Below are 20,103 nucleotides of genomic sequence, written 5' to 3' on the forward strand. Positions count from 1 at the left end.
CTGCTCCAGCTAAGCAGAGTGTGGCTGTGATATTCTGGATTCATCTGTCTCTCCAGATCTCAGGGTAGAATATTGATCTGGTGAGTTCAAGAAAGGTTGTTGATTTTCTGTTTGTTCAACTTTTCTTTGTTGTAAGTATGAGAGGTGCCACATTTTCTATCTCAGAGCACCGCCTGCACCATGGTATCAGGAATCCTTAAAATGTGGAGTAACAATGGTTGTTATGGTGTGGATGTGAGGTGGCCCCCAAATGCTCATATGTGAGATGATGCAAGAAGGTTCAGAGGAGAAAAGACTGGGTAGTGAGAGCCTTAACCCAACCAGTGAATGAACCCCTGGTGGGATTAACTGGGTGGTGGCTGGAGGCAGGTGGGTGTGGCTGGAGGAGGGGGCATTGGGTGCGTGGCTTTGGGGTCTCTATTTGTCTCTGGAGAGTGGAGTCTCTCTGCTTCCTGATCACCATGTGAGCTGCTTCCCTCCACCACACTCTTCCTCCATGATGTCCTGCCTCCTCTCGAGCCCCGAGGAATGGAGCCTGCTGTCCATGGACTGAGACCTCTGAAACCCTGAGTCCCCAAATAAACTCTTCCTCTTCTACAGTTGTTCTGGTTGGGTCTTTTAGTCACAGCAGCGAAAAAGCTGGCCAAAACAGTGGCAGTATAGCATGAAGAGCCCTACTCCTAAAATACATGTGGATCTGAATATGGATGAAATCCAGCCTTCTTCTAGTAACATTTATTCCATGGGCAATGCCCTTCACATGACTTTCCATCTTCCATCTTTAATAAGCAGCCGAGAGGTAGGTCACATTATATCAATTTTACCGTGGGATCTAGTGCAAACTTTGAACTCTGTGGACTCCAGTTAAGCCTTCCATGGAATGTTATGAGATGATACATTTTGAAGTGCTATGGACAAACAATTGGAACAATCCCCATCTAACAAACAGTCTCATTAGACAATTACAGAAAGCATTTAACATATTGTGAATTCAGGGGAGATATGTAGACATCCTTTCCCCCAAATCATGCTGTCACAAGATCTTTCATTTTGATGGAGCACCTGGAGAAACTTGTGTTTTGTGAAACACACTTTGGGAATTGCTGGTATTTTAGGAAACACCAAGATTTGGAAAAAGACAGGACATGGATTTGAATCTCAACTCAGCTATTTGCTGTTTAGGTGAATGTTCCTAGTCTATAAATTGAAGACACAGTAATTTTTAGTTCATTGATCCATTAGGTAACATAGCAAACAACAGCATTTACTTTAGGAATTAATATGAGGACTCCATGAAACAAATTAAGCACCTGTCACGTGATATATACTTAAGGCTTATTAATGTTATTGTTGATCATCATCCCATATCAGGCTCCAAGATGGTGGGTGGCAAGGTCTTGTCCACATTAGAACCAATTTTCCTCTGAATTAGCCTGACAAATAAATGTGGTTATCCAGTCGCCAGAGTACTTGAATAGCACATCTGGTCTAGTCTATTGTGTCAGAGGATGTGTGTAGGAGTGTGTCAAAGTGTAAAGTTTCTAGGGCCTATGTCACGATGGAAATGTCATTCCATGTTTGGTAAAATTCACAAAGAACATGGCACAGTCCTTCCAAATATGGCCCAGGAACCAATTGTCTTCTGAGAAAAGTATTGGGCTAAGATCCAGAAGCATTTAATCTGTGTGAGCAAGCATTTGGGGGTCTGTCATTCGAAGCGAATGACTTGCACTAATTGTCTGGTAAGTCATGGTGATTGCATGTTGGAGTCACAGCTAACCCCTATTGGACTGTCATGCATTTTCCATCCTAAATGTTAACACTGTGAGCAAGCTACCATGGAGAACACCCAAGAAGCAATTTCAATATGATGTCTGATTCCTGGGTGGCTGGAGCTGCTCAGTGCCAGATTTTAATACTATAATCTGGAACATGTAGATTTGGAGCAATACTCATGATTAGATGGTTTAATTGTGTGTTGTAAAGGAAGCTGTGACCTTTCCAGTCCAATCCTGGATGTGACCGTACACTGTTGAGAGGAGGAGAAGACAAATGCATGCGGGGGGAGTGTGACAACCGTGACACTGTTCCTTTGTCTCATTATTCAAGTGTATTCAATGATCTTAAAAACCATGTGGACCATGCCCCAAATATTAGTGGCCAGCTACATCTAAAAGAAAATTCTGTGAGTCTTAAACAAAGATCTAGTAACATGACCTGTAAATACTGAGTAGATGGCCTCAACATGAACAAGTCTCTCGTTTTTTTAGCCCGTTTGGGCAAACAAGACAGCATTAAAAATGTATTATTCTTGCCTATAAATCCATTGGCTAAAACCACTGTAGTTTAATAATGCCATACTATGTCATATGGCATCAGAAGCTAAGACAGCCCTATCAGCCCCGCCATTGGCAAGATGTTTTACATTTGGAAAACTACTTTCACATTCATTGTGTTTGACCAGAGGAGAAAAGCCATACAAGACAAGAGATACCAGCGGGTTTCATTTCCCCAAATTTACAGTAGAAACCAACAAAGCAGAAGTATGGGGTGATTTGCATTAGTTAAGTGAGGACTTAAACCCCAGTTTCTTAGCACTAAGTCCATGGTTTGTTCCCTCTCTGGGGCATTATAAAGTGGAAGGACAAGAGATAGAGTTCTTTTCCTAGAGTCACACATAAATTCTGCCAGAAAAATAAGGGGTGGGGCACGTTATTTCTCTACAGTGCATGCAGCCAAAAATCCCAAGAACAGAATGAAGACAGCCAGGCATCTTCTGTTACCTAAGGATCAGGCTGGACCTTCCTGCACAAGAAGGAGCGCAGAGGGTAGGCAATTGCCCAGACATCCCAGACCTCAGTCATGGTCACCTAAAAGGTTCTAAGGTATGTTTGGGACCGGAGCAGTGGGTATAAGTGATTGGATGGTCTCCGTGGCTTTGTATTTGCTTGCAACCATGCAGAAAACCACAAGACATTGATATTCTTTGTTCTAAAACATAAATTACCTCCAAAGCAGCACCCTCTGGGTCCTTGGCTGTTGCTTGGTAAATGATGGTGCCCGGGGCAGTGTCTTCTAGGATATAAATCTCAGTAACTGCCAGAAAAGGTACAAGAGATGATTGAAGGAGTTTCACACCATGCTATCCCCACCCCCCCCCCAAAAGCCCTCATCCAATTCTGTATTTTAGATAAAAATAAGAGTATTATACTTGCTCAGCACAAATGTTTTCATAGAGTGTCTCTAATTAAGCCAATAGTTATGATGATGATGATGATGATGATGATGATGGTAATGGTGATGATAGGCACTATTTATTTAATATCTACTATGTGTCAGGCTAGAGGAAAAAGATTTAAAAATTTAAGCGGGGCACAGTAGCACAGCCTATAATCTCAGTGGCTTAGGAGGCTGAGGCAGGAGGATCATGAGTTCAAAGCCAGGCTCAGCAATGGCGAGGCCCTAAGCAACTCAGTGAAACCCTGTGTCTAAATAAAATATAAAAAATAAATTAATAAATAAAGGAGGGCTAGGGTTGTGGCTCAGTGGGAGAGCACTTGCATAGCACATGTGAAGCACTGGGTTAGATCCTCAGCACCACATTAAAATGAATAAACAAAATAAAGATAGTGTGTCCATGCATAACTAAAAAATATTTTTAAATATATATAAATAAAAATAAGTGGCTGCAGATGTGGCTCAGTGGTTAAGTGCTTCTAGGTTCAATCCCAGTACGAGGGGCTGGTACGAGGGGCGGGGGAGGCAGTAACTAGAGGCAGGTGGGTGTGGCTGGAGGAGGTGGCACTGAGGGTGTGGCTTTGGGGTCTCTATTTGTCTCTGGAGAGTGGAGTCTCTCTCTGCTTCCTGATCACCATGTGAGCTGCTTCCCTCCACCACACTCTTCCTCCATGATGTCCTGCCTCCCCTCGAGCCCCGAGGAATGGACCTGCTGTCTATGGACTGAGACCTCTTAAACTGTGAGCCCCCAGATAAACTTTTCCTCCTCTACAGTTGTTCTTGTCAGGTTTTTAGTTACAGCAACAAAAAACTGACTAAAACAAAGATGTATAAGTGGTAGCAATCACAACAAGAAAGACAGGGTCCCTGACCTCACAAAGCTTCCAGTTTAATAGACACACTCCTAATTAAATCATCACACAAATGAGAGAATAATTTTGGTGCACTGTAACCACACAAATCAATGTATCACTATAATCAGTGAATAGGTGAGTATACTCTTTCATGTAACCCATGGGTCACTCCTGTTGTCAGTGTTGTCCTGATCAGTCTTATAGTCTGGGTACCAGAAAAGCACCCAGGACCCAGAGCCTACAGCTACATCCACAGGAGCCCTCTTCCTCCAAGGAGATACCCTCAGTACCTTGGTTTCTAGGGGCAAGAGATCCGGTGAAGGTGGGCGGCTCATTCACATCTACTATCTGGATTAACATGGTCTGGGATGCTGTTGCCCCTCGGCTGTCTTTGGCATAGATTACCAGGGAATAAAGCATCACACTCTCAAAATCCAGCTTGGGTACTCCAGTGGTGAATAACTAAGTTTAAAAAAATAAGTAAATAAATGCAGAATCATGGAGCAAACAATTGGCTTCATTAGGACATATAGGGACTGTGTTAGATCTACAATCTCCAATATTGGTCAGCATTTTGTTGTTTTGTTTTGTTTTATGGGTTTTGTTAGGTTTTTGTTTTTGCCTTTGTTTTTCATTTCTGAGATGGTCTCTCACTAGCTGGCCTTAAAATCTAAGGGACAAGTGATCCTCCCACTTTAGCCTTCCAAATAGCTTGTGCCCCTCCATGCCCAGGTTTAAATTAACATTTTTAAAAAGGCATAAAAATCTTGAACTTAAGCTGGATACACTGGCGTACCCCTGTAATCCCAGTGGCTTGGGAGGCTGAGGCAGGAGGATCTCAAGTTGAAAGCCAGCCTCAGCAAATTAGCAAGGCCCTAAGCAACTCAGTGAGACCCTGTTTCTAAATAAAACACACACCAAAAAAAAAAAAAACTGGGGGTATGGCTCAGTACTTAAGTGCCTGTGAGTTTAATCCTCATACAAATAAAAAAAAAAATCTTGAAGCTCACTCATATCATGTCAAATGATTTCTCCTCCATCTTTCCCACCTTCCCAGACTTTAATTTGGTCAAGGATTATCCTGATATCTCAATCTATCCTTGCAAAGTAGATATTAGGTTTAGGTGCAGAAATTGGAGACTTGGGGAGGCTCTGCAGCATGGCCAGGTTTTCACAGGTAGAAGTGCAATGACTTTGGAATCCCTCTGACTTCACATTCATGCTCTTCATGAATCTAAAATGTCTAGGACCTCACATGGCAGAGTCAGAGACCCTCGTGTCCCTCCCTTGTTCACTCACCTTTATGTCCTGTTCATGGTTTCCACACTGACTCTTGAACTGCCCTATTGACCTGAGACATCCCCACCCCCTGGCCTGAGGTGGAGCATGCACAGAACTGGATTTCAGTCCCACCACTGGTGTGAAATAACTCCAAGACTCTGGGGATGGTCCTTCAGCTCTCTGACTTGGTTTTCTTTATCCTTGTATGAGATCACTAATGTCATTTCCATGTCTGCCATGATACCAAGAGTTTTGGGAATACTGTTTCTAAATATTTCTTTTTTAGAATTAGTGGAAATAGTGAAATAGTGGAAAACAAAGATTTTTATTGAGTACTCAGTGGAAGGGGTTGGACACTCGTCTTTGGACACCCTTTATCAAATCAAAACCCTTTTTCTGTGATGATAATGCATTCTAAGCAAATGCTAAGAGCTTACATGTATGGAGCACTTACGATGTGTTAAATGCAAACATTTAATAAAAATTACATCATTCCACCCTATTAAAAAAACAGTGTGATTGACATGTTAATATGCCCATTTTATAATCAAATATGAAATACAGACTTTGAAAGATCATCCAACAAGGAACAGGCAGGGCACAAATGCCACTCTGATACCAAAGCCCATCCGCAGGGCAAGGCTACCCACATGGCTGACTGTAGTTCTGAGAACAAAAGGATCATAATGTCACCCAGCCAACCTTCAGCCAGCAGAGCTAGCATTTGTTGATTACTCTCTCCGAGTCAGGGATTACTTTCTACTCTTTGCCTCTGTTAATCATCAAAGCAAACCTGAGAGGGAGGTCCTAATGTCATCCCGCTTCACAGAAGCTGAAACTGAAGCTCAGGTTATATAACCTAGCTGGGAAATCCATGCTGCGCTTGGAGACGGAACGTGGGCCTGACCCCTGCCCATCTGTTCCCAACACCCTCCAGTCGGCCAGAACTGCCACGGACAGGAGCACACAGGGGTGTTGTCGCAGTTCCATCAAAGTCAGCAATACCTGGCATCGGATACCATTCTCTACTGAGAAAATGCCCCAGGCTGGACATGATCTCTTCAAGTCTCACGGTTTTCCCATGGAGTGAATAAATGCTCTAGCATCCCCCAAGCTGCTGAGGAAGAACTAAACCCCAGGAGTAAGAAATTTTGCCTACAGTAACACCACTCGTAGTAACTGAGTTGGGGTTTAAAGCCAAGGCTTCCAGATACTAGAGCTTTTTTTCTATTCTCCACATGCTAATGATTCCTGATAAGTTCACTTAATAGCATAACCTGGTTTTAGGATCTATAGGGTTTTCCAGCCTCAATTAAGCACAATTTTGTCCTTAAAGAGCTCCTGATCCAAGAATGCTCTGGCTGCCATTTTCACATGATTTGCCCTCTCTTGGAGTCCCCAAAAGGACAGGAACTGTGTCCATCTTGAGTATCAACAAATATCAGCTCTCGATGAATATTTTTTAAGTCAACCAAAATTCTCATTAATTGCACTTGCACTGAAAGACGATAGGAAGATGGTTTAAGTTCCCCTCTGGTGGATGCCTCCCATCCAGAGAACACGAAGTGTGCATAGAAAAGGTGACTTGGGGGGGGGGCTGGGGTTGTGGCTCAATGGTAGAACACTCTCCTAGCACATGCGGGGCCCTGGGTTCAATCCTCAGCACCACATAAAAATAAATGAGTGGAACAAAGGTATTGTGTCCAACTACAACTAAAAATAAATAAATATTTTTTTTAAAAAAAAGGTGACTTGGATTCATTTCCCCATCCTGCCTAGGCAGCCCCTTTCGCACAATGACAGGTAGGAATCTGAAGGTAACATAACTAGAGCATACCATGTCTAATTCCCGTGGATGGATCCATATCATCAGTTCATGTGATTATTGTTTGCTATTGTTTCTCCAAGAGACTTGTTTGGCGAGGTGTTTCATTGAATGCTTGGCCAGTGGCCTGGCTAAGCTCAACCAGTCTTTTGCAAAACAAACAAGCCCCCATGTGCCAAGGTAGAAAGTCCAACAAAGGATAATGATATGCTAAACCCCAAATAGAACAGTATATTCTCCCTTTTTTACTGTAATATTATAGAATTAGATATCAATCCATTTCATGTAGCCTTTATCTGCAGGAATATTTCTGGGCTACAAAAACCATTTCATAATCAAACTGCTTAAAGCTATCTAGAGCTGGTCTATTAAATAGGTCTGATACTGTGGCCACATTTTTCTTTATTGTCTTTTTTTTAAAAACTGTCAGTGGATCTCGTTATTATTCACTTATCTCTATGCAGTGCTGAGAATCAAACCCAGTGCCTCACACATGCTAGGCAAGCATTCTACAACTGAGCCACCTCGCCAACCCCCACATCTTCCTTATATTATTATTTTTTGACTGTCTATAATATGGCTACTTAGATTAGATTGGAAATGTATCTGCTACAGCAGCAACTATTGTGTGTTAACTACTTATCATGGACCAAGCAGTAAGATGATACTTTGCATATATTATCTCATGGAAACTTTCCATCAGTCCCCGAGTGAGGTGGTATTATTGTTAACACCTTATTATAAGGAAAATAAAAAGCACAGAAAGTCAAGTAATTTACCCAAGGTCATGTTGTTACTAATTGTAGTAGCTATGATTGAAAAGTGGGTTTGTCAGGCTCCAAAATCTGTGCTTAGAATAGTGATGGTGCACTCATTCTCTCTCTCTCTCTCTCTCTGTCTCTCTCTCTGTCTCTCTCTGTCTCTCTGTCTCTCTCTCTGTCTCTCTCTCTGTCTCTCTCTCTCTCTCTCTCTCACACACACACACACACACACACAGGAGGAAGAGGAGGAGGAGGAGGGGGGAGGAGATGGCAGAGGAGAAGGAGAAGAAGAGGTAGGAGAAGAAGAAAGTGTTGAGCAGGAGGAAGAGGAGGATCACTCAACTCTCTGATAACCTTTTGCTGCTGTTTAGACTTGTAACAAATATCCTATGAAAAAACAATATTAGATACATTTTACACCAAACTGAAAGTTAGAAGCAAATTTTAAAAATCTAAGGATAAAAAGGTTTGGCAAAGTTATTCAAGAGCCTCATAACAGACCTTCCTTGCCCCTTTTAATCTGTTTTCCTCACAACATCTAGAGTGAGCCTTCTAAGATAGAAGCAAATTGTTTCTTTTTTCTGTAGGACTCTCCAGTGGTTTCTTAGATGTGGGAGGATTTAATGTCTCTGATGATTTACCCTTTCCTATACTCAGGTCCTTTGCAGTGTTCCTTCTACTAAAGGAATTGCCTTTGCAGTTCCTTCTACTGAAAATAGAGCATATTTCTCCACCCCCCACTAGCTTGGACATGTGACTTGCTTTAGCCAATGAGATCGGAGGAGACTTGGGTCTTGAAATATACGTGAGAGTTTCTTTTGTTCTCCTGCTTTTGCATAAAGAGGGATAGGCTTCTGCTAACCAGTGTCCCAAGGAGCATGAGAGGCACAAAGAAAAACCTGAACTCAGCTGCAGCCTGGAACCAAACCAGTTGGCACCCCTAAACCACATGTTGCTCATAAGGACTTTATTACTTACAGCCCACAAGCAATGTGACCTCCATGTTCGTGGTGGTTCTCTTGCCCTCAGGTTCCACAGGGGCAATGCACAGGGATCAGGGGAATGCTGTGCATACAGGGGGTTGCACCATATTTGAGGGACCCTGATCTTAAGGAACCTGAAGCTCTTATAATAAGCAGTAAACCTGCCTGAACACTGCCCCACTGAGAAAATAGCTTGATCATACCTAAATGGTTTATCTAGGTCCGCAGCCCATGCAGGCTTTGCCCCTCACCTCCTTTGCTGTCTCATTTGTCACCTTTTCTGCTTCAGTTCCTGTCACATTGATCTCTTCTCCCTATGGTGCCCCTTTGTTCCACCATGCCTTGACACGTGCTGTGGCCTCTCCCTGGAATGCTTCTCTCCTTCTTCATCTACTTAATTCTTTCCCATTCTGCAGATGACTTTTCATGTAGCTCTTTCTCAGGAATCCGGACCAGGTCAAAGGTCCCCTCTAGGTGCTCTCACGGAACTGTGGACCTGGATTTCATGGCTTTTGGACACATTTACAATGCTATGCTTGTATTCATGTTCCCTTGATTAATATACATCCCTCTAAACCAGTAAATATCACAAGGCCTGCATCTGATCAGAGAAAAATGTCTGTAAAATAAATGGATCATGATCTTCCCATGGATTTTTTTTAATTGTACTGGGGATTGAACCCAGGAGCACTCAACCACTAAGCCACATCCCCGGCCCTATTTTTTTTTTAATTTTTATTTTTTTTAGAGACAGGGTCTCACTGAGTTGCTTAGCGCCTTGCTTTTGCTGAGGCTGGCTTTGAATTCATGATTATCCTGCCTCAGCCTCTGGAGCCTCTGGGATGACAGGGGTGTGCCACCAAGCCCAGCCCTCCCATGAATTTTTAAGAGTATCCAATACAGTATAGGGTCCCAATGAGAGGGTGCTAAGTTAATAACATACAATAGGGAGTGAGAAGGCAGAGGACGACAGTTTCATTTGAGAAGGTGATCATACTGCTCACCTACATACTTACATCCCACCTGTGTGTGGATCTCTGAGACAGCATGAATGGATGGACCACAGGATTTGCCTTAATAATCACAGGGCCTCCAACCAGAGAAGTGTGAGGTGAGACAGACACGGTGACCACAGCAACCCGGGTGTGCTCAGAAGCATTTTCCAGAAGAGGGTTGAGATTCTCAATCATGAATTTGGGAAGAGCTAGATCATCTGAGAGGAAACATAAAATTTGACTTTTTACAAATGAATTCCTGCAAAGCTTCGCAATCTGCTTCATGTTTTGAAACCCACAAAAAAGGACAAGAACCACTAGTTCCTTTTTTATTAGACGTCTTAAAAATCAGTTGAGTTGGCTTGGCGAGGTCATTAAGGATCTGGGAACTTCTTCTTCTTGTAAGCTAACTCCTCAAGTTTATGGACAGCAGCAGAAGACAGAGGATTATTTTATTGATGGCACGGCAAGCAACTTGAACTTTGTGTTCACATCCCTTCTTTTCTTTTTTTAAATATTTTTTTTAGTTGTAGATGGACATAACATCTTTATTTTATTTACTTATTTTTATGTGGTGCTGAGGATCATACCCAGTGCCTCATGCATGCCAAGGCAAGCTCTGTACCACTGAGCCACATCCCCACCTCTGCATCCCTTTTCTTGTTCCTCAAGGAACACAGGAGCAACACAGAGGGTCCCCGGTGGATGCTATGCATTTATATCACATTTGAGAAGCCCTAAGCTCAGAAAGCCCAGATCTTTACGAATGACCAGAAAGCTTCCTGACCTTTGCCCTGGATGGAGAAAATAACCTTATTATAAGATGACCAATCATCCTCTGAGCCAGAGGGTGACAACACCCTTGTTTATAATGCACTTTTTGTTTTCCAATGTTCTATCCATCCCTCAGTTGCCCCTTGGATATCACTTCTTTCGGAAAACCTTCCCTGAGCTGGGCACGATGCCACACACTTGCAATTCCAATGACTTGAGAGGTTGAGGCAGGAGGATTGAGAATTCAAAGCCAGCCTCAGCAACTTAGCGAGGCCCTAAGAAACTCAGTGAGACCCTTTCTCTAAATAAAATTCAAAAAAGGGCTGGGGATGGGGCTCAGTGGCTAAGCACCCTGGTACAAAGAAAGAAAGGAATAAAACCTTCTGTGGCCTGCCCCAGTTGGCTTGGATACTCCTTCCTGGGGTTCCCATATCACCCCCTAGTGATGGTTCCCAGCATAATAACCTTCCACTTGGGTGCATTCCAGGGAACCATAAACTCTTACTGAATAACAGTACTTACCACATATTTGTTGAATGAATGATAAAATAACAGTAATGACTGTTTATAGGTCATTCTTTCACATGGAATTTTTTCATTTAATCCTCACATTACCCCTGGAGTAGGGCTGCTATTATCGGTTCCATTTGCACATGAGAAAACTGAGGAACAGAAATACAGTGACCTCCATCTCACCAGGAACAATAAGTTTGGCGAGGATATGGGGGGAACTATTCGCTGATACATTGCTGGTGGAGCTGCAAATGGGTGTAATCACTCTGGAAAGCAGTATGGAGATTCCTCAGAAAACTTGGAATGGAACCACCATTTGACCCAGTTATTCCACTCCAGGTGCATATTATAATGATGCGGCCACATCAATATTTATAGCAGCTCAATTTACAATAGCTAAGCTATGGAGCCAATCTAGGTGCCCTTCAACAGATGAATGGATAAAGAAAATGTGATATATATACACAATGAAACATTACTCAGCCATAAAGAAGCATGAAATTATAGTATTTGGAGGTAAATGGATGGAACTTGATACTATCATGCTAAGTGAAATAAGCCAATCTCAAAAACCAAAAGGCTGAATGTTCTCTCTGATGTATGGATGCTAACACACTGTAGCATGGGGGAAGAATAGAAGTTCATTGGGTGAGACAAAGGGGAATGAAGGGAAGGGGGGATGGGAATAGGAAAGACAGAAGAATAAATGGGACAGAACTTTCCTATGTTCCTAGATGAAACTCCACATCATGTACCACAAGAATGGAAAGTTACGTATGATAGGTCAAATTACATTCTACTGTCATATATATCTAAAAAGAACAAAATATTTTTAAAAGCATACAACAGGCAAAAAGAAAAGAAAGGAAGGAAGGAAGGAAAGAAAGACAGACAGACAGATAGGAAGGCAGGCAGGAAGGTAGGTAGGTAGTGACTTTCTGTTATACAGCTAATCAGCAGTAGAGCCAGAATTTGAACCCCAAACTGTCTGGATCCCAATTGCATGCTCTTAAATGATTCAGATGGCTTCATGATTCGGAGTAAATTTCTTTGGGGTAGAAAAAAAAAGAAAAAAAAATGGGAAAAAGCAAATATCCTCAAAATGTCAAAATTGAGAAGGTCCCCAGACAACCAACAGCAGTGGCCCTGGGATGAAGGAAAGGAACCACCTCAGGAATGGCCTTTTGGATCCACAGACCTCGACTCCTGTCTGAAGTCGGCTTCTTCCTGGCCACAGGACCACTTGGGCAAGCAGCTCATCCTCTGGGAAACTAGAATTCAGGGGTGTGGCTCAGTGAAAGAGCCCTTGCCTGACATGTGTGAGGCCCTGGTTTCAATCCCCAATACTGGGGGAGTGGGGGAGGATTAACAGTACATCATCTTGTGCTTCAGAATTTGCTAAGAGGATAGGTCTTAAATTAAGCGTTCTTACTATGCACGCACCCAAAAGTGACACAGGGGAGATTTGGGGAGATTTTCCGTATGCCTGTGATTTTGATTACGGTGATGGTGTCATGGGTGTTTGCAAACATCCAAACTTATCAGATTCTACACATTAAATACATTCTGTTCTTTGTCGGTCATTGCACCTTAATAAAACTGTTAAAAATAAACAAACAAAGAAGAAGAAGCTAGAAATCAACTGTGACTTCAAAAGAAGCCACTTTGGTTGAAACTGGTGTGAGGTGATCACCACTATTTAAGAGATAAGAGATTGAGATTTTTGGCCATTATTTTTAATAAAGATTTGCCAGTCACTGTCATAGAAAATGTAAGATTTCTTGTTACTGAAGTTCATTATATGTTTTATTAGATACAGTGCATGAAAGGTGGGTAAAAATAGTTTCTGAAATGACATTATTTCATACAACTTGTGTCTAACCCTGCGGTGTTGGGAAATTACTCAGTGCTCAAAGTCACGATGCATTTAGAGACAAAAAGTCATTATGCACCCTATTGAGCTGGCATACTTTGATTCTATTTTTCTCCCTTTCTTTCTGTCTCCTGTGTGTGTGTGTGTGTGTGTGTGTGTGTGTGTGTGTGTGTGTTTCTCTGCTCCCCTTAATTTCAGCTGAGTCTTGTCCTTACAGCAAAGATTTCAGTGAAGATACACTCAGGCTAGTTTCTCAAAACTCATTTGGAAAAGGCAAAGTTAAAGATAGGGCCTAGAGGTGGGCTTGGTGACACACATCTGTAATCCACCAGCTAAGGAGTCTGAGGAAGAGAATCACAAGTTCAAAGCCAGCCTCAGCAACTTAGGCGGGCCCTAAGCAACTTAGCGAGATCCTGTCTCTAAATAAAAAATTAAAAAGGGCTGGGGATGTGGTTCAGTGGTTGAGCGCCCCTGGATTCAATTCCAGGTACAAAAAAAAAAAAAAATTACATCATCCACAAAATACCCAAGACTATAGACAAGCCCTGTCTTAATATATAACTTTAACTTTAAATTTTCTAGTAATCACATTTTTTAAAGTTTTTTAAAGGGCAGGTAAAAATAATTTTAACATTTTATTTGAACTGATGTGCATAAAATATTATTTCAATGTAAAAATATTATTTCAATGTTAAAATGTTAGTAAGATAGTTTATATTATTTTTTTCATGTAAAAATCACCTAAATAATAGAATATATTTTATATTTACAGCACATCTTAAGTCAGAGTGGCCACATTCAAGCTCTTAGTGGTTATCATTTCAGACAACATTGTTATAGAGTTGATTGGAGTTGTGCATATTATCATTTATTTCTATTAGAAATATAAAATCTAATCATTATTAATCAAAAAGTGGAAATTATCAGTTATTTTTCCCTTTCAGATTTGCAATACCCATCATTTGTTCTTATAATCGTAGACATATTTTACTTGATGTTTTGTTGGTAACGATGATATTTAGCTTTTACCCTCTTCTAGAAGTAATTAATTCTAAAGCAATCCATCAGCTGGTTTATTTTATGAAATCAATTTTTGCAACCCTGAGAAAAAAAATCACTTAATGTTTTCATGTAGGGCATTAAAAATTTAAATGATTTATTTTTAAACTTGGGGGTATGTTTTGTTAATTAAAAATATAATTCATGCTATTTTTAACCAAATACTAAAGTATATAAGGTAAAAGAAAATTTAAATCTCCACACATTTCTCCCCATCTCAGCTGCTCTCACATTTATTTCTACATTCAACTCCAAAAATAATTGCTGTCAATTTTTTGGTATATATTCTTCTGGAATTTTCTGTGCCTATTTGCATATGAATAGACCTATTTTTTCCCCAGAAGGATTTTCCTGTGTTATAGTTTTAGGACACCCTTCTCTCTACAGTACACCACCTTTTTTTTTTTTTTTTTGAGTTGGCTCCCAATCTTTTTTTTTATTGGTTGTTCACAACATTACAAAGCTCTTGACATATCATATTTCATACATTAGATTGAAGTGGGTTATGAACTCCCAGTTTTACCCCAAATACAGATTGCAGAATCACATCGGTTACACATCACATTTTTACATACTGCCATATTAGTGACTGTTGTATTCTGCTACCTTTCCTATCCTCTACTATCCCCCCTCCCCTCCCCTCCCATCTTCTCTCTCTACCCCATCTACTGTAATTCATTTCCCTCCATGTTTGTTATCCAATTCCCCTCATAACCTCTTATATGTAATTTTGTATAACAATGAGGGTCTCCCTCCATTTCCATGTGATTTCCTTTTTTTTCTCCCTTTCCCTCCCACTTCATGTCTCTGTTTAATGTTAATCTTTTCTTCCTGCTCTTCCTCCCTGTTCTGTTCATAGTTGCTCTCATTATATCAAAGAAGACATTTGGTATTTGTTTTTTAGGGATTGGCTAGCTTCACTAAGCATAATCTGCTCTAGTGCCATCCATTTCCCTGCAAATTCCGTGATTTTGTCATTTTTTAGTGCTGCGTAATACTCCATGGTGTATAAATGCCACATTTTTTTTTTATCCATTCATCTATTGAAAGGCATCTGGGTTGATTCCACAGTCTAGCAATGTGAATTGTGCTGCTATGAACATCAATGTGGCAGTATCCCTGTAGTGTGCTCTTTTAAGGTCTTCAGGAAATAGTCTGAGAAGGGCAATAGCTGGGTCAGATGGTGGTTCCATTCCCAGCTTTCCCAGGAATCTCCATACTGCTTTCCAAATTGGCTGCGCCCGTTTGCAATCCCACCAGCAGAGTACACCACCTTTTTACCTGTCCTTCAGAGCCCCCAAGGCTTCCTCCTGCTTCTCGTGGCTCTGACATCCACAGTATGGAGGCAGGACCATTTATGACATCCTCTACCGATGGCCATGTACGTGGCCTCTAATTTTTGCTATTACAAGTAAACCTATATGCATATCCTAATGTGGCCATGGGTTCTGAAGTATGGCCTTCCTGGAATACTGGCTCTACATCTGCAGCTTTCGGATGCTGTTGGAATGACAAATTGCTTTCCAAAGATCTTGTCCCAATTCTCGTTTATAACAACTGCATCTAAGAAAGCTTGTTTTCGGGGCTGGAGGGGACACTAGGGATTGGACCCAAGGGCACTTAATGATGGAGCCCCATCCCCAGCCCTTTTTTATTTTTTATTTAGAGATAGGGTCTCATTGAGTTGCTTAGGGCCTCACTAACTTGCTGAGGCTGGCTTTGAACTCCCGATCCTCCTGCCTCAGCCTTCTGACAGGTGGGCACCACCGCACCTGGCGAGAAAACATTTTGATTGAAATGTAGACCTTTCCAGTGAGGAACAGCCACGGAGCACCTGAGGAAACCAACCAAATGGCAGACTACCAAATAATTATTTCAAATTATACAAGATGAGTCCAAAGTTAGGAATACTAACCTGGGGCTGCCACCAACAAAAACAAATGAAAAAAAAGCATGATTTGCTTGAAAGCCTCTCACCTCTGCAGAGACACTGCTCCTGGCACTGTGAATTTCCACTGTGAATTTCTCTTGGTGAGGCACGTCTCTGGAGAAACATCCTGTCGCTAGGCACCCCGTACTTACTTCCCCATGACACAGTTCTCGCTGAGAAATCTGTAAAATGACACCTTCCCTCAAAAAAAAAAAAAAAAAAAAAAAAAAAAACAAACCAAAGCTTCAGCCAGGAGAGTTGCTTTAGCCAGGTAAAAAAGCTCCAGTTTACCTTCTCCAAGTGCAAAGTGCCCCCCCCACTTCACAACACACACACACACACACACACACACACACACACACACACACACACACACCAGCAAGTCCTCATGCATCTGGGGTGTCTAGAATTCAAGGGGGATTCTGCAGGAAATGATCAGCTCCCTAAGTTCATTCCTTTTCAAATGGAATCTGTTGAATGAAAAGACTCCTGGTCACCAACAAGCATGATCCTGCCCTGCTAGGTGTTTATCACACCCAGGCTTGGAATCAAGACCAAGAATCTCAGTTTACCAAGTTTGCAGAGGATTTACAAGTTGCTAGGCAAGGTTAATATGCAATCAGATTAGAGATAAGGTGCAAAAACAAATCTAATAATTGGCCAAGAGTCAAATTGCATGCTAGTTAGTAACTTTAATTTAAAACTTGGGAGTGGGAGGAGTAGAAGTTTTACAACTACTGATGGGAGAGATTTGAATGCATGGAGAGTTAGCATAAAAAAAACACCTCAGGGGCAGCAAATTGGTGATGCAGAAATTGACTATTGAAGCCAGAATTAGACAGGCAGTCAGTAGAGATAGGTAAATCGAGTCAGGTTGGATCAAGGAGGCCAATTCTGAGTGAGTCAGGAAGTTGGAGACTGTCCCCAGAGGGATGGAAATGTTAACTCCTTCAGAGCCCTTCCTCCACCCTTATCAAGAACCTGCCCCTGCTCCAACCTGTTGCTAAAACCTGTTCCAGGAATTGCCCTTCCCCACAGCAAGCTATAAAGTTGTTAATTAATGTGTCCTTGGCTGCTACATCTTGCCCTTCCCCCTTCAGCCCACCTGATGCCCACCTTTGGGCCCTCCCGCCAGCATTCCTGGGCCTAGTCCTGGGCCTGGTCACAAAAGCAGGAAGGAGATAAGGGGAAGGGGGCAGAGCAAAGGAAGCCTAGGACACATAAAAAGGGCAGAACACCTGCTTCTTGGGGTACCAGGATCCCAACTATGGCCCCCTTCTCCCTCCCTGGAGAAGTCTATGTGACCCCCTTTTTAAATAAACCCTACTTTATACGCGGGCTTCTCCAATGTTCAAACTTCAACATGTGGGGAAGCAGAACTCGTCACCCATAACCGGGGTTAACACTATGGCCTGCAGATCACATTTTTATATGTACAAGATTAAAAATGTGAAGTTCAAGTCTGGGTGTGGTGGTGTATGCCTGTAATCCTAACTACTTGGGAGGCTGAGGGAAGAGGATGGGAAGTTTGAGACCAGCCTCAGCAATTTAGCGAGTCTCTGAGCAATTTAGCAAGTCCCTAAGCAATTTAGCAAGACCCTGTCTCAAAATAAAATTTAAAAAAAGAGATGCATACCTGTGATCCCAGCAACTTGGGAGGAGGAGATAGGAGGATTGCAAATTCAAGGCCGACCTGAGCAACACAGTAAGACTGTCTTAAAATAAAAAATAAATAAAAAAGGCTGGAGATTGGACTCAGTATTTAAGCATCCCTGGCTTCAATCCCCAGTACCAAAGGAAAAAAAAAATTTTTTAAAGGACTGGGGACAGTCCTTTATAATGTACTCAAAGGTACATTGTCTTTTAGTTTAATCTCCAATACCAATTTTTTTTTAAAATAAAAAATGAAATTCAATAGCATTTGGTTGACCAGCACTCTACAGTTGACCAGAGTTCCCATCCCTCCCTGTTGCACTCCAGTGCTTCTCTCATTTCCCCACCTGGAACCCGTGGGGATTCATTTAGAGATTCATTTAGAGATTTCCATCTCGGTCCTCCCGCCCTGGCCTCCTGAATAGCTAGAATTAGAAGCACATGCCACTCCACCCTGTGTCTAGTCATTTTCTTCCCTACTGAGTCCCATGGCCCAGAATAAATATGTATGAACTCCTTCCTTAAATCCCTGAATGACTTCCCATTGCCCTGAAGATCAAGTTCAAGACCTTTAATTTGGCCTCTAGGACTGGAGAGGCTTGGTGCTGTCTCTGTCCACCACCCCAGCTTTCCCCTGCAGGTTCAAAGGCCTCTTCTGCCTCGGGTTTTGCTCCTTGCTCTCCTCTGCCTGGAACATGCGTCCTACACAACTGACCTCTTACTGCTCAGCTCTCAGACTCCATGACCCAGCAGTTGCCTCTCATCCTTATCACTTTACCCTTTCATTCTCCTTTTTCTTTCTTCCTAGCCTTTGCCACTCGGCTAAAACTCATGCATTCACATTCTTGCTTGTTCTAAGTCTTTCTCACAGCATTTTAAGTTATCTGAGTTCAGAGATGTTGTGTGTGTTGTTTGCTCACTACTGTGTGCCTAGTGTCTAGGTGCTCAGTGTCTGGTATCTAGGTACTCAGTGCCTGGTGTCTGGGTGCTTGGCGCCTGGTGTCTAGGTAGGTACTCAGCACCTGGTGTCTAAGTACTCGGCACCTGGTGTCTAGGTGCTCGGTGCCTGGCAACCACTAGATGTTCAAATATTTGTTGAATTACTAAAAGACCAAAACAAACCCTGGGAGGTAGCAGTTATGGTTCTTGCTTTACAAAGAGAAAAATGGAGGTCCAGAGAGGCTTTTCACCTACCCAAAGACCCACAACTTGTATGGAGAGAAAATCTAGAAATTTTTATTATATTATTGGTACCTGGGATTGAACCCAGGGGCACTCGACCACTGAGCCACATCCTCAGCCCTATTTTGTATTTTATTTAGAGACAGGGTCTCATTGAGTTGCTTAGCACCTTACTTTTGCTGAGGCTGACTTTGAACACACAATCCTCCTGCCTCGGCCTCCCAAGCAGCTCAGATTATAGGTGTGCACCATCACGTCCAGTAACAAAGCTATATTTAAATCCAGACCAAGCTCAAAATTCATATGTGTTTGTGCCTTAATTCTGTCCACCTTTTTTAGTGCCATTATAAGCTTCTGGGCTCTTTTGTGACCTGCACATGTTGTTACAGAAGGCACAGCTGCAAATATTTCAGCCTATTACACATGCATACATATAGGCTTGTGCACACACAGATGTTCACATGGACACACACGTACAAATAAAAAATAGCTCTCTTCCTAACAAAATCAATCATAGTCATCCAGATATTTGACTGACTACAACAGAAGTAAGACAGCAGTACCAAAAATTATGTAAAAAATACTGGCATGTATTAGAGAAAAATGCCCTTTTGTGTATTCATTCATTCAAACACCCAAGGATCCTAACAGATGAGGGAGGAAAGAAAACATGGGAACACAAGGCCAAAGACAAAATCACCTCAGGTATGTTGTTTTCCAGTGCCTCAAAATGTGAGGCAGAAGATCCTCTACTCCCACTCTCCTGGACATCCTAAAACCCAGGTTTTACTTCTTGCAAAAGCAGAATTTCTATTTTACTTGAATCTCACTATAAAGCTCTATCTTCACTTTTATTACTTTGGCAACTTTAAGGATGATAAAATAAGCAGACAGGTTAAGCAAAGGGACCAAGGTCATACAGCTGGGCTAGAACAAGAACCCAGCTAGAAACCCCAAGACCCACCTTCTAAATTCCTCAATCTAATATGCTTCATTTTTTACTTTTTTTTTTTTGATGTTAGGATTAAATCCTGCTAAGCATGTGCTCTATCACTCGTCTACATCCCCAGCCCCATGATCTTTTTACAATTCTTTCTCCCAGTATAGAAACATATGAGACCCTCACTACTCAAAGTATGGTCCGTGGGCCTACATTATCAGCATCCTCGATTCTTGGATCCCA

At 41.9% G+C, this 20,103-nt stretch overlaps 1 pseudogene across 1 annotated transcript in view; it reads right to left on the reverse strand.

The window, feature by feature from the left end:
- Positions 1-6,384, reverse strand: part of LOC308635033 — a 43,872-nt pseudogene extending 37,488 nt beyond the window's left edge. The window contains exons 1-3 of the transcript in view: positions 6,280-6,384; positions 4,382-4,553; positions 3,008-3,096 (exon numbers count right to left, since the gene is read on the reverse strand). The product of the transcript in view is annotated as an uncharacterized misc_RNA (transcript). The remainder of the gene's footprint in view (positions 1-3,007; positions 3,097-4,381; positions 4,554-6,279) is intronic.
- Between the last annotated feature and the right edge of the window lie 13,719 nt (positions 6,385-20,103).

This window comes from Spermophilus citellus (genome assembly GCF_964194105.1).
Source record: "Spermophilus citellus genome assembly, chromosome: 16".
In the NCBI taxonomy this organism is placed as follows: Eukaryota; Metazoa; Chordata; class Mammalia; order Rodentia; family Sciuridae; genus Spermophilus; species Spermophilus citellus.